The following is a 16000-nucleotide window of genomic DNA, read 5'->3' on the forward strand; positions in this document are numbered from 1 at the left end:
GTCAAAAACTTCCCTGACATGGGAAAGGAAATAGTCAATCAAGTCCAGGAAGCACAGACAGTACCATACAGGATAAACCCAAAGAGAAACACGCCAAGACACATATTAATCAAACTATCAAAAATTAAATACAAAGAAAAAATATTAAAAGCAGCAAGGGAAAGGCAACAAATAACATACAAGGGAATCCCAATAAGGTTAACAGCTGATCTTTCAGCAGAAACTTGGCAAGCCAGAAGGAAGTGGCAGGACATATCTAAAGTGATGAAAGGAAAAACCTACAACAAAGATTACTCTACCCAGCAAGGATCTCATTCAGATTCGATGGAGAAATTAAAACCTATGCAGATAAGCAAAAGTTAAGAGAATTCAGCACCACTGGCCTTCCCTGGTGGCACAGTGGTCAAGAATCCACCTGCCAGTGCAGGGGAAACGGGTTTAAGCCTTGGACCAGGAAGATCGTACATGCAGCGGAACAAGTAAGCCCGTGTGCCACAACTACTGAGGCCACATGCTGCAACTACTGAAGCCCAGGCACCTAGAGCCCATGCTCCACAACAAGAGAAGCCACCGCAATGAGAAGCCCGTGTACCACACAGAGAGTAGTCCCCCACTCACCACAACTAGAGAAAGCCTGCACACAGCAACAAAGACCCAACACAGCCAAAAATAAAATAAATAAATTTTTTAAAAAAGAGAGAGAGAATTCAGCACCACCAAACCAGCTCTACAACAAAGGTTAAAGGAAATTCTCTAGGCAGGAAACAAAAAAGAAGGAAAAGACCTACAAAAACAAACCCAAAACAATTAAGAAAATGGTAGTAAGAACATACATATCTATAATTACCATAAATGTGAATGGATTAAATGCACCAACCAAAAGACATAGACTGGCTGAATGGATACAAAAACAAGACCCATATATATAATGTCTACAAGAGACCCACTTTGGACCTAGGGACACATACAGATTGAAAGTGAGGAGATGGAAAAAGATATTCCATGCAAATGGAAATCAAAATAACGCTGGAGTGGCAATTCTCATATTAGACAAAATAGTCTTTAAAATAAAGACTATTACAAGAGACAAAGAAGGACACTACATAATGATCAAGAGGCCAATCCAAGAAGACATAACAATTGTAAATAGTTATGCATCCAACATAGGAGCACCTCAATACATAAGGCAAATGCTAACAGCCATAAAAGGGGAAATCGACAGTAACACAATCATAGTAGGGGACTTTAACATCCCACTTCCACCAATGGACAGATCATCCAAACTGCAGATAAATAAGGAAACACAAGCTTTAAATGACACATTAAACAAGATGGACTTAATTGATATTTATAGGATATTCCATCCAAAAACAACAGAATACACCTTCTTCTCAAGTGCTCATGGAACATTCTCCAGGGTATATCTTGGGTAACAAATTAAGCCTTGGTAAATTTAAGAAAATTGAAATGGTATCAAGTATCTTTTCTGACCACAATGCTATGAGACTAGATATCAATTACAGAAAAAAAATTATAAAAAATACAAACACATGGAGGCTAAACAATACACTACTAAATAACCAAGAGGTCATGGAAGAAATCAAAGAAGAAATAAAAAAATACCTAGGAACAAATGACAATGAAAACACAATGACCCAAAACCTATGGGATGCAGCAAAAGCAGTTCTAACAGGGAAGTTTATAGCAATACAATCCTACCTCAAGAAGCAAGAAAAATCTCAAATAAACAACCTAACATTTCACCTAAAGCAATTAGAGAAAGAAGAACAAAAAAAAAAAAACCAAAATTAGCAGAAGGAAAGAAATCATAAAGATCAGATCAGATATAAATGAAAAAGAAATGAAGGAAACAATAGCAAAGATCAATAAAATAAAAGCTGGTTCTTTGAGACAATAAACAAAATTGATAAACCATTAGCCAGATTCATCAAGAAAACAAGGGAGAAGATTCAAATCAACAGAATTTGAAATGAAAAAGGAGAAGTAACAACTGACGCTGCAGAAATACAAAGGATCATGAGAGATTACTACAAGCAACTCTATGCCAATAAAATGGACAACCTGGAAGAAATGGACAAATTCTTAGAAAAACACAACCTTCTGAAACTGAACCAGGAAGAAATAGAAAACATAAACAGACCAATCACAAGCACTGAAATTGAAACTGCGATTAAAAATCTTCCAACAACAACAACAACAAAAACTTCCAACAAACAAAAGTCCAGGACCAGACGACTTCGCAGGTGAATTCTATTAAACATTTAGTGAAGAGCTAACACCTATCCTTCTCAAACTCTTCCAAAATATAGCACAGGGAGGAACACTCCCAAACTCTTTCTATGAGGCCACCATCACCCTAATACCAAAACCAGAAAAAGATGTTACAGAAAAGAAAACTACAGGCCAGTAGCTCTGATGAACATAGATGCAAAAATCCTCAACAAAATACTAGCAAACAGAATCCAATAGCACATTATAAGGATCATACACCATGATCAAGTAGGGTTTATCCCAGGAACGCAAGGATTCTTCAATATATGCAAATCAATCAATGTGGTACCTCGTATTAACAAATTGAAGGATAAAAAACATATATAATCTCAATAAATGCAGGAAAAGCTTTTGACAAAATTCAACACCCATTTATGATAAAAACTCTCCAGAAAGTAGGCATAGAGGGAACTTACCTCAACATAATAAAGGCCATATATGACAAATCCACAGCCAACATCATTCTCAATGGTGAAAAACTAAAAGCATTTCCTCTAAGATCAGGAACAAGACGAGGTTGCCCACTCTCACCACTATCATTCAACATATTTTTGAAAGTTTTAGCTACAGCAATCAGAGAAGAAAAAGAGATAAAAGGAATCCAAACTGGAAAAGAAGTAAAACTGTCACTGTTTGCAGATGACATGATACTATACATAGAGAACCCTAAAGATGTTACTAGAAAACTACTAGAGCCAATCAATGAATTTGATAAAGTAGCAGGGTACAAAATTAATGCACAGAACTCTCTTGCATTCCTATACACTAATGATGAAAAATCTGAAAGAGAAATCAAGAAAACACTCCCATTTACCATTGCAACAAAAAGCATAAAATACCTAGGAATAAACCTACCAAAGGAGACAAAAGACCTGTATGCAGAAAACTATAAGACACTGATGAAGGGTAGTTTTATTTTATTTTATTTTATTTTATTTTATTTTATTTTATTGACAGTGAAATAATTCTTTATTTGGGCCAGTTGGGAGAGGGCAGGCGAGGCTAAGCTGGACCCCCATGGGGGGTGGCACCCAGGAGCTCCTCAGGGGGCCAGCCCCTGTGCCCCTTGGCTGTGTCACAGGAGCAGCCACAGGCAGCCCCCTGGACGGACGTGGTGGCTCCCTCTGTCCTTCCTACTTGTGTGACCAGGCCTCGGGGGCCCTCTGCAGGCAGTACTGGGTGGCAGGCAGTGACAAAACCAGGCTGCTGGCATGGCGCCCCATCCAGTACAGGCTGTAGCCCAGGAGGCCCAAAAAGGTGGCCTTCATGGTCAGCCAAGACACTCTGCCAGAGACGGAGAGCAGGGGGACCATCATTGTCTCCTGGATGTTGAGGTCAGTGGTCCAGTTCTTCTCGATGCCAGGGACATGGCCCATGCCCACAATGCCCACCACCATAGGGGGGACGCATTTTCTGCACTCGGCATCAGAGGCATGCAGCAGCTCCAGGCACCAGGCCGCCTGCCTCAGCATGTAGGTCAGATAGATGTCCCGCTCAGACACGGTGCAGTGCAGGTCGGGGAACTCGCCGATCATCTCAGCCATCATCTGCTCCAGGGAGTCCTGCTTGCACCACTCCACATCATCCTTGCTGATAGGGTCTGACAGGAAACATAGGCCCCAGGCCAGCTTGATCTTCTGCAAGAAGGAGAGGGTAGCAATGGCCCTCTTGAAGGTGATGGGGATAGGCTGGTCACCCAGGTGGAACTTGCAGAAAGGCACCTTGCTGGCCTCCTTGAAAACCTCCCTGAACTCACCTCCAGGGGCCATGCCCAGCTTCTCAGTGATGTGGGCGGACACCTTCAGCAGCAGCATCTGCATGAGTTCCGACATGACCCCGTTCTGCCTTATGGCCTACTGCAGCTTCTCCAGGCTGATGTCCTTGGCCTCACGCAGCAGTGTACACTAGTTCATCTTCAGCACGTCAGGCTGCACCTCCCAGATGGTCTTCACCATGTCCTTTATGCTGTCATCGCTGAAGTGCGCCATGCCCACCATGTGCACCCAGCTCCCGTCCTCGACCACCAGCTCGGTCACCAGGGAAGATGATACAAACGATAGAGAGATATACCATGTTGTTGGATTGGAAAAATCAACAGTGTGAAAATGACTATACAGATTAAACGCAATCCCTATCAAACTACCAATGGCATTTTTCACAGAACTAGAACAAAAATTTTCACAATTTGTATAGAAACACAAAAGACCCCAAATAGCCAAAGCAATCTTGAGAAAGAAAAACAGAGTTGGAGGAATCAGGCTCCCTGACTTCAGACTATACTACAAAGCTACAGAAATCAAGACAGTATGGTACAGGCACAAAAACAGAAATATAGATCAATGGGACAGAATAGAAAGCCCAGAGATAAACCCATGCACATATGGTCACCTTATCTTTGATAAAGGAGGCACGAATATACAATGGAGAAAAGACAGCCTCTTCAATAAGTGGTGCTGGGAAAACTGGACAGCTACATATACATGAATGAAATTAGAACACTCCCTAACACCATACACAAAAATAAACTCAACATGGATTAAAGACCTAAATGTAAGGTCAGACACTATAAAACTCTTAGAGGAAAACATAGGCAGAACACTCTATGACATAAATCACAGAAAGATCCTTTTTGACCCACCTCCTAGAGAAATGGAAATAAAAACAAAAATAAACAAATGGGACCTAATGAAACTTCAAAGCTTTTGCATAGCAAAGGAAACCATAAACAAGATGAAAAGACAACCATCAATCCAAAAATGGGCAGAAGACCTAAATAGACATTTCTACAAAGAAGATATACAGATTTCCAACAAACACATGAAAGGATGCACATCACTAATCATTAGAGAAATGTAAATCAAAACTACAATGAGGGGATTCCCTGGTGGCGCAGTGGTTGAGAGTCCGCCTGCCAATGCAGCGGACACAGGTTTGTGCCCCGGTCCAGGAAGATCCTACATGCTGCAGAGCAGCTGGGCCTGTGAGCCATGGCCGTTGAGCCTGCGCGTCCGGAGCCTGTGCTCCGCAACGGGAGAGGCGACAACAGTGAGAGGCCCACGTACCGCAAAAAACAAAAACAAAAACAAAACTACAATGAGCTATCATCTCACACCAGTCAGTGGCCATCATCAAAAAACCTACAAACAACAAATGCTGGAGAGGGTGCGGAGAAAAGGGAACACTCTTGCACTGTTGGTGGGAATGTAAATTGATACAGCCACTATTGAGAACAGTATGGAGGTTCCTTAAAAAACTACAAATAGAACTACCATATTACCCAGCAATCCCACTACTGGGCATATACCCTGAGAAAACCATAATTCAAAAAGAGTCATGTATCACAATGTTCATTGCAGCTCTATTTACAATAGCCAGGACATGGGAGTAACCTAAGTGTCCATCAACAGATGAATGAATAAAGAAGATGTGGCACATATATACAATGGAATATTGCTCAGCCATAAAAAGAAACGAAATTGAGTTATCCGTAGTGAGGCAGATGGACCTAAACTCTGTCATACAGAGTGAAATAAGTCAGAAAGAGAAAAACAAATACCATGTGCTAACGCATATATATGGAATCTAAAAAAAAAAAAAAAGGTTCTGATGAACCTAGGGGCAGGACAGGAATAAAGACACAAGACCTAGAGAATGGACTTGAGGGCACGGGGAGGGAGAAGGGTAAGCTGGGTCGAAGTAAGAGAGTAACATTGACATATATACACTACCAAATGTAAAATAGATAGCTAGTGGGAAGCAGCCGCATAGCACAGCTCGGTGCTTTGCGACCACCTAGAGGGGTGGGATAAGGAGGGTGGGAGGGAGATGCAAGAGGGAGGGGATATGGGGATATATCTATGCATATAGCTGATTCACTTTGTTATACAGCAGAAACTAACACAATATTGTAAAGAAATTATACTCCAATAAAGATGTTAAAAAAAAAAAAAAAAGCAGGCAGTGACTTCCCCAGTGGTGCAGTGGTTAAGAATCCGCCTGCCAATGCAGGGAACATGGGTTCGATCCCTGGTCCAGGAAGATCCCAAATGCCACAAAGCAACTAAGCCTATGTGTGCCACAACTACTGAGCCTGCGCTCTAGAGTCCATGAGCCACAACTCCTGAGCCCACGTGCCACAACTACTGAAGCCCATGCGCCTAGAGCCCGTGTTCCACAACAAGAGAAGCCACCACAATGAGAAGGCCACACACCACAATGAAGAGTAGCCCCCACTCACCGCAACTAGAGAAAACCCTCACACAGCAATGAAGACCCAGCGCAACCAAAAATAAATAAATAAAAGCAATCATTTATTTAAAAAAAGAAGAAGAAGAAGAAGAAGCAGGCAGAGGGGTTGTATTTGAGGGTAGCCTGGGGATTGTAGCTATCATGAATAATGAACATAGGGAGCATAATTTCTGGCTTACATGTACTCCCACAGATATTTAATCTTCTCTACATTCTGATGAGGTGTCTATTGTTCTTCCCACTTAGGGATGAGTAAAAAAGTTCAGAAATCATCTGATGTGATAGATGCAGTAGGAAGATATGGACCATGGAGCAGATGCTTGGGTTTCAGCTCTGTCTCCAATAAGTGCTGGCAGTGCCATACAGGCCCAACTACTTAAATGTTCTATGCGTCTAGCTTTCTCATCTCTAAAATGGGGTAATAATATTACTTACTTCATGAGATTTTCCTAAAGATTAAATGTATGCTTAGAAAGAGAGCTTGGCACATTATAAGTGGCACATTATAAGTGCTGTTGCTGTCACTACTACTATCACTACTGTGATTATTACTATTACCTGAATCGCCAACTAAGGAGAGCTGTATTCTCCTACATAATTCTCTGTCCCCAAGAGTCTCAAATGCCGACAGCTATAGCCAATCAGCTTCCGCCACAGATTTAGCTACACCCCAGGCTCAAAATCCAATCGTCTGGTACTTAGAAGAATTTAAGAAGCCCATAGCCTGCTGTTCAAGATTCATCTTGTCAGCCTTGGTGCTTGGACCTATTCTGATCTTGTGCCCCATGAACACTGGGGATCTGTCTCATCCATTTTCCCAAGGCTATGAGGGACCGAGGTGCAGGGGGTGTCCTGCAAGCAGCAAGCTAACCACCTGCTGAGACTACTCCATCCTGGCACGTCCTTGCCTGGCTGGTGCAACACCCTTGAGCTTCTGATCATACCACCACCAAGTGAATCTCCTTCCCTGGTAAACATGCCTGCCCTCTGGATCTGAGACCTCCCTGGCCTACATCAGCCCACCACTAACTAGGTCTTCTTCCAACAAGAGTCACCCAGTTTGGGAATGGCATTTCTTCATTTCTACCAAGTTCCACTTTCCCTTTTAACTACATAATTTGATGTTTTTTTAAATCAATGGCCTCTTGCTAATCAACCTCCTGCCTTGGCATTTGTGCACTGAGCTTATACAGCAATCCAAAGCACTAGGCTACGTTAGGCCTTCACACAAGTGCAATTGCACTTTTACTGCTGCCATAATTTTGAGTTGCTGAGTAACGAGACTGATTTCTCAGAGAAGTGAAAGGCAAATATGTGGCCACTCAGCAGCCAACTTCTTCTTCTTTTTTTTTTTTTTTAATTTTATTTTTGGCTGTGTTGGGTCTTTGCCGCTGTGCAGGCTTTCTCTAGTTGCGGTAAGCAGGGGCTACTCTTTGCTGTGGTATGTGGGCTTCTCATTGCAGTGGCTTCTCTCGTTGTGGAGCACGGGCTCTAGGTGCATGGGCTTCGGTAGTTGCAGAATGTGGGCTCAGTAGTTGTGGCGCACGGGCTTAGTTGCTCCGCGGCATGTGGGATCTTCCCAGACTAGGGCTCGAACCCGTACCCCCTGCATTGGCAGGCGGATTCTTAACCACTGCGCCACCAGGGAAACCCATCAGCAGCCAACTTCTATTTCTTTATAATTTAGTGCCACCAAGGACTATGTCTCGTTTTTCCTCCTTTCTGGTCACAGCAACCTCAACTGTCGAGAATAGCTGGGTGGTGTTCAACCCAAGCAAGCTACACCTAGTCCTACTTACTCTTTTAAAAATATACATGAAGGGGAAATACTTCCTGAAAGGTGCAAAAGGAGCTTGGCAGACTCTCTCTCTCCAGCAAAACAACTATTTAATTGGTGAAAATTATTTTTAAAAAATTATTTAAAGTCTCTAGAAATTGTCCTAAATATGTACAGCAATGGGAGAAACATTCACTCTAGAAAATCTACTAAACCTCAGTAAGAACAGTGAGAGTCTATAGTATCTGAGCCACAACTCACTCCCTTACCCCCTACCCCACAGCTCTACATTACAGAAGCTCTGCCCCAAGTCAATGTGTCCAAGAAGAAGAGGGCTCCCTCTCCCTCCAGCTCCCAGTGTGGAGCTCCTGTTTCATCTTGTCAGGGGGCAGTCCACTGGTTTTGCTCATCCCCCTCCCCAGCCCCAGGTTGCAGAAGTTCTATTCTGGTTGATGCTGCAGAGAGGACCAGTCTCCCTTCCCTCACTCAGCCCCTACTTATAGGAGAAAAGCTCTACTCTAGGCTCAGCAGGCTGAGATGACTGGGGACCCAATCACTCTATTCCCAGTTTGCCTGTAGGGAAGAGGTTTCATGTTACTAGAGATAAAGAAGGACTTTTTTTTTTTTTTTTTTTTTTTTGCGGTACGCGGACCTCTCACTGTTGTGGCCTCTCCCGTTGCGGAGCACAGGCTCCGGACGTGCAGGCTCAGCGGCCATGGCTCACGGGCCTAGCCGCTCCGTGGCATGTGGGATCTTCCTGGACCGGGACACGAACCCGTGTCCCCTGCATCGGCAGGCGGACTCTCAACCACTGCACCACCAGGGAAGCCCCAAAACTATTTTTTTAAAAATGAGAAAGAACTCAAATTAATAACCTAGTCTTTCAACTAGAAAAATAAGAGTAAACTAAACCCCTAAAAAAAAGCAGAAGGAAAGAAATAATAAAGATTAGAGCAGAAAAAATGAAATAGAGAATAGAAAAATGATTTTAAAAAAATAAAAACAAAAATTTGGTCCTTTAAAAAGACTAAGAAAATTGACAAACCTTTAACTAGAGTGACCAAGAAAAAAGCAGAGAAAGAATACTTGACACTAAAATTAGGAATGAAAATGAGAACATCCCTACCAGCCTTACAGAAATAAAAAGAATTGTAAAGGAATACTACAAATAACTTTATGCCAACAAATCAGATAAAATAGATGAAATAGGAAGTTCTTAGAAAAACACAAATTACCAAAACTGACCTGAGAAGCAATAGAAAATCTGAATATACCTGTAACAAGTAAAGAAATCAAATTTGTAATTTTAAAACTTCCCACAAGGGAAAGCCGAGGCCCAAATAAGTTCACTGGTAAATTCTACCAAAACTCAAAGAAGAATCAGTACCAATCCCTCATGAAATCTTCCTTAAAAATAGAAGGGAAACATTTCTCAATTCATTCTATGAGGTCATTACTACCCCGATATCAAAACAAAACAAAGACGTCACAAGAAAACTACATACCAGTATCCCTTACGAATATATTTGCACAAATCACTAACAAAATACTAGCAAGCTGATGTCAGCAACATGTGAAAAGGATTCTATACCATAACCAACTGAGATTTATCCCAGGAAGGCAAATTAGTTTACTATCTGAAAATCAATTCATGTAACGCACCATATTAATAGAATAAATGGCAAAAAATATCATTTCAAAAGATGCAGAAAAATAATTTGACAGAATCCAATAACCTTTCAATATTAAAAAAAAAAACCTCAAGAAATTATAAATAGAAGGAAACTTTTTCAACTTGCTAAAGGGATCGAAGAAAACCCACAGCATCTTACTTAACGGTGAAAGTCTGAGCGCTTTTCTCCTAATGTCAGGAACAAGACAAGGATGTCCACTCTTGCCACTTCTATTCAATATTGCACTGGGGCGGGGGGGGGGCACTCAGCAAAGATGCAACACACATGATTAATTTATAAAAATGTTTTATTTCTATACATTGGCAATAAACATTATGGAAAAAATTAAGAATTCAATTCCATTTACAATAGCATGCTATTTCATACTAAGAAATAGAATGAAAAAGAATAACATAGTCAGGAAAAGGAAGTACAAGACTTGTACACTTAGAACTACAAAACATTGTTGAAAGCAATTAAAGATATAAATGAATGGAAAGACATTCCATGTTCATGGATTGGAAGGGTTAATATTAAGATAGCAATACTCACAAAATTCATCTACAGATTTAACACAACCCCTATCAAAATCCTAACTTCCTTTTTTGCAGAAACAGAAAAGCTGATCTTCAAATTCATATGCAAATTAAAGGGACCCAGAATAGCCAAAAGAATCTTGTAAAAACAAGTTGGAAGACTCACACTCCCCAAGTTCAAAACTTGCTGCAAAATTACACTGCAATCAAGACTGTGGTACTGGCATAAGGATAGATCAATGGAATGGAATTGAGGGTCTAGAAATAAACCTTTACATTTATAATCAGTTGATTTTCAACAAAAGCGGCAAGACAACTCAATGGAGAAAGAACACTCTTTCAACAAATGAAGCTGGGACAACTGGATATCCACAAGCAAATGAATAAATTTGCACTCCTACCTCAATTATATACAGAAATTGACTCAAAATGGATCATAGACTTAAATATAAGTGCTAAGTTATAAAAGTCTTAAACAAAAACATAGAAGCCAATTTGTGACTTTGGATTAAGTAATGGTTTCTAAATACTAAAACAAATGTACAAGCAATAAAAGGGGGGAAAAAAGGAAATTGGACTGTATCAATATTAAGACTTTTGTGCCACAAATGATACCATCAAGAAAGTGAAAAGATGACCCATGGAATGAAATAAAATATTTGCAAATCTTATACCTAATATGGGACTTATATTCAGAATATATTTTAAAATTCTTAAAACTAACAATGACAAAAACAAATAACACAGTTTTTAAGTGGGTAAGGATCGGAATAGATATTTTTCCAAGGAAGATATACAAATGATCAATAAGTGCATAAAAAGATATTCAACATCATTATTCATAGGGAAATGCAAATCAAAACCACAATTGGATACCACTTTACACCCACTACAGTGGCTATAATTTAAAATACAGGCAATGACAAACATTGGTGAGAATGTGGAGAAATTAGAAGCTGCACACATCGCTGGCAGATTTTTAAATGGTGCAGCCACTTTGCATAAGAGTTTGGCAGCTACCCAAAACATTAAATATAAAGTTACCATGTGACTCGGCAATTCCACTCCTAGGCATATACCCAAGAGAAATGAAAACATATATTCATACGCTTGTACACAAATGTTCACGGCAGCATTAGTCATAACAGCCAAAAAGTAGAAACAATCCAAATGCCCATCAACTGATGAATGGTTAAATAAAATCTGGTATATCTATATAATGAAATATTATTCCACAATAAGAACAAATAATGTACAGATACATACTACCATATGCGTGAACCTTGAAAACATTATGTTAAGTGAAAGAAGCTAGTCTCAAAAAACAACACCTTGTGTTTATATGAACTATCCATTTATATAAAATGTCCAGAAAAGTCCAGAATTGGAAAGTCTGTAGAGAGAGAAAGTATATTAGTGGTTGGGCTGGAGCAGTGGTTGGGAGGAAATGGGGAGTACTAACAGGCATGGAGTTTATTTTAGGGAGACAAAAAGTTTCTAAAATTAGATAGTGTTGATAGTTACACAAACTTGTGAATATACTAAAAAACATTGAAATCTACACTTTAAATGGTTTAATTGTGTGGCAATGTGAGTTATCTCTCAATAAAGCTGTCTAAAAATCATCATTGTTCATGTATAGGAAGACAACATTGTTAAGATGTCAGTTCTTCCCAACTTGACCTAGAGATTCAATACAATACAGTCAAAATCCAAGCAAGTTATTTTGTGGATATCAACAAAATGATTCTGAAGTTTATATGGAGAAGCAAAAGGCCTACGATAGCCAACACAATACTGAAGGAGAGCAATAAAGTCACAGGACTGACACTACTTGACTTAAAGACTTACTATAAAGCTAAAGTAATCAAGATAACATGGTATTAGTGAGAGAACAATAAATTAATGGGACAAAATAGAGAACCCAGAAATAGATCCACACAAACACAGCCAACTGATCTTTGTCAAAAGACCAAAGGCAATACAATGGAGAAAAGATAGTCTTTTCAACAAATGATGCTAGAAAAACCGGACAGCCACATGCAAAAACAAACAAAGAATTTAGACACAAACTTTACACCCTTTGCAAAATTTAACTCAAAAATGGATCACAGATATAAATGTAAAGCACAAAACTATAAAACTAGAAGATAACATAAGAGATAATCCATGTAACCATGGGCTTGGAGATGAACTTTTAGATACAACACCAAAAGCACAATCTATGAATGAAAAGAATGTCTATTAATTAAACTTCATTAAAACTAAAAATTTCTGCTCTGCAAGACACACTGTTGAATGAAAAAAAAGAAAAGCCACAATGGAAGAAAATATTTGCAAAACACATACCTGATATATGATTTGTACTCAAAATATATGAAGAACTTTTAAAACTTAACAAGAAAAAAACTACCCACTTTAAAAATGGGCAAGAGATCTAAACAGACACCTCACCAAAGAAAACATAAAAATGGCAAATAAACATAGGAAAAGATGCTAAATATCACATGCCATTAGGGAACTGCAAATTAAAACAAGATACCACCTCACACCTATTAGAATGGCAAAATCCAAAACACTGACAACAAATATTGACAAGGATGTGGAGCAACAGGAATACTCATTAGGTTCTGGTGGGAATGCAAAATGGTACAGCCACTTTGGAAGACAGTTTAGCAGTTTCTTACAAAACCAGACATACTCTTAATACAAAATCCAGTAATTGCACTCCTTGGTATTTACCCAAATGAGTTGAAAATGTCTATCCACAGAAAAGCCTGCACACAAATGTTTATAGCAGCTTTATTCATAATTGCCAAGATAACAAATATGTCTTTCAATAGGTGAATAGTTAAACTGTAGTATATCCAAACAATGGAACACTATTCAGAGATAAAGACAAATGACCTATCAAGCCATGTAAAGACACGGAGGAAACTTAAATGCATATTGTTGAATGAAAGAAGCCAGTCTGGAAAGGTCTACATACTGTATGATTCCAACTATATGATATCTGTAAAAGGCAAAACTACAGAGACAGTAAAAAGATCAGTGATTGCCAGGAGTTGGGGAGAGGAAGGGACGAATAGGTGGAGCAAAGGGAATTTTTAGGGCAGTGAAACTATTCTTTATGATTCTATAATGGTAGATATTTGCCATTATGCATTTGTCAAGACCCATAGAACGTACAACACAAGAGTGAATCCAAATGTAAACTACGGGCTTTTGTTAATAATGATGTATAAATATTGTCATCAATTATAACAAATGTTCCACAATAATGCAATACTTCAATAACAGGGGAAACTAGGGATGGGGAACTCTTTGTACCTTCCACTAAATTTTTTTATAAACCTAAAACTGCTCTAAAAAAATAATAAAATCTATTAATTAAAAAAGAAAAAGTTCGGGGCTTGCCTGGTGAAGTAGTGGTTAAGAATCTGCCTGCCAGTGCAGGGGACATGGGTTCGAGCCCTGGTCCGGGAAGACCCTATATGCTGCAGAGCAACTAAGCCCGTGTGCCACAACTACTGAGCCTGCACTCTAGAGCCCACCAGCCACAACTACTGAAGCCTGCACACCTAGAGCCCATGCTCCACACCAAGGGAAGCCACTGCAATGAGAAGCCCACGCACCGCAATGAAGAGTAGCCCCAGCTCGCCGCAAGAGAAAGCCCGTGCACAGCAACGAAGACCCAATGCAGCCAAAAATAAATAAATAAATACAAAAGGAAGAAAAAAGAAAAAGTTTCCCAGTCATTTCTCATGTGCAATCCTGTTGCATATCACCAATTCAAGCACACAGAGATGCTTGATTCTTGAGAGTGAGTGTTTGCTCTTATCTCTTTCCACAAGGAAACAAGTAAATAAATTATAAAATAATAATAATTTGTCATGTAATATTTGGTACATCCAAAAGAAAATACGTAATCTGGGTGTGAGTTATACAGTGTATAGTAAAGTGAATACCGCCTTAAAAACTAGGATATCATCAGTATTGCTACATCCACCTATATGCTCCTCCTCATCCTATCTCCTTCCTCCCATCAAAGGGAATAACGATTTTCCTGAGTTCTGTGTTTACCATTCCTTTGCATCTTGTGAAACAGCTTGGTGTTAGGAAGGCAGCTCTGGAACTTCACTGCCTACATCATTGCCATGGTGGTAGGCAGCTTCTAAAATGACTGCCAGTGATTCCAGCCAGCTGGCATATTTACTCCTTTGTGTAATCTCCTTCCCTTGAGCAAGGACTGGACTTGAAGGCTTGCTTCTCTTCTGAGGAGACTATGGCAACCATCATGGGATGTCATTTCCAAGACTGGGTTGCAGAAAGATTCTAGCAGCCATCTTGTTCTCTCTCTCTTGCTTTTTCTCTAGCTGGCCCTGATGGAAGCCAAGTGCCATGTTTTGAGCTGCCCTATGGTAAGAATCACATACCCTCAGTCCAACAAACCCAAGGACCTGCATCCTTCTGACAGCCACGTGAGTGAGCTTGGAAACAGATCCTCCTCTAGTTGAGCCTTGAGATGACTAGCAGCCCTAGTGGACACCTTGACTGCAGCCTTGTAAGGAACCCTGAGCAAGAGGACCCAGCTAAGCCATACCTAGATTTCTGACCCACAGAAACTGTGAAATAATTTTGTTTTTTTAAGATACTAGATTTGGGAATACAATACTCTCCCCTTATCCACGGGGGGATATGTCCCAAGACCCCCAGTGGTTGCTTGAAACTATGGATGGTACCAAACCCTACATATACTATGTTTTTTCCTATATATAATACCTATGATAAAATTTAATCTATAAATTAAGCACAGTAAGAAACTAACAATAATCACAAATAATAAAATAGAACAATTATACTGTAATAAAAGTTTTCTGAATGTGGTCTCTCTCTCTCCCTCTATCTCTCTCTCTTTTTGTCAAAATATCTTATTGTACACTGGACAAACAGCTGACTCATGTCCTGGGCAGGACAGAGCAGAATGGTGAGAGATTTCATCACACTACTCAGAATGACATGTACCTTACAACTTATGAGTTGTCTCTTTCTGGAACTTTCCATTTAATATTTTTGGACCACAGTTGACCATGGGTAACTGAAGCTACAGAAAGTGAAACTGCAGATAAGGGGGTACTACTGGTAATTTGTTATGCAGCAATAGATAACTAATATGGGCATTTTATTAGCTATGTGATCTTGGGAAAATAACTTATAATTTCTGTGCCTCTGTTTCATAGCTATGAAATAAAGTTATCTTCTCATGGTGTCTAGAGAGGATAAAATAAGTTAATCTACAAAAGGCTTAAAGTGGTTTGTGGTGCATAGTAAGTGCCTAGTAAATGTCAGCTATATGTCTGGGTTGACTGATATATGTATGGATTCCTCACTGAAGGTGCAGACAAGACCCAACCTCTCCTCACTTCAGCATGAACAGGCACTGCTGATGTTGGGATATTGGAGAAGGGGCTGCA

The 16000-nt window shown here is 39.8% G+C and overlaps 1 pseudogene; it reads right to left on the bottom strand.

The window, feature by feature from the left end:
* Positions 1-3278: 3278 nt before the first annotated feature.
* LOC137210250 (traB domain-containing protein pseudogene) lies at positions 3279-4207 on the bottom strand (annotated as a pseudogene).
* Positions 4208-16000: the final 11793 nt, after the last annotated feature.

Source organism: Pseudorca crassidens, chromosome 2, assembly GCF_039906515.1.
Source record: "Pseudorca crassidens isolate mPseCra1 chromosome 2, mPseCra1.hap1, whole genome shotgun sequence".
In the NCBI taxonomy this organism is placed as follows: domain Eukaryota; kingdom Metazoa; phylum Chordata; class Mammalia; order Artiodactyla; family Delphinidae; genus Pseudorca; species Pseudorca crassidens.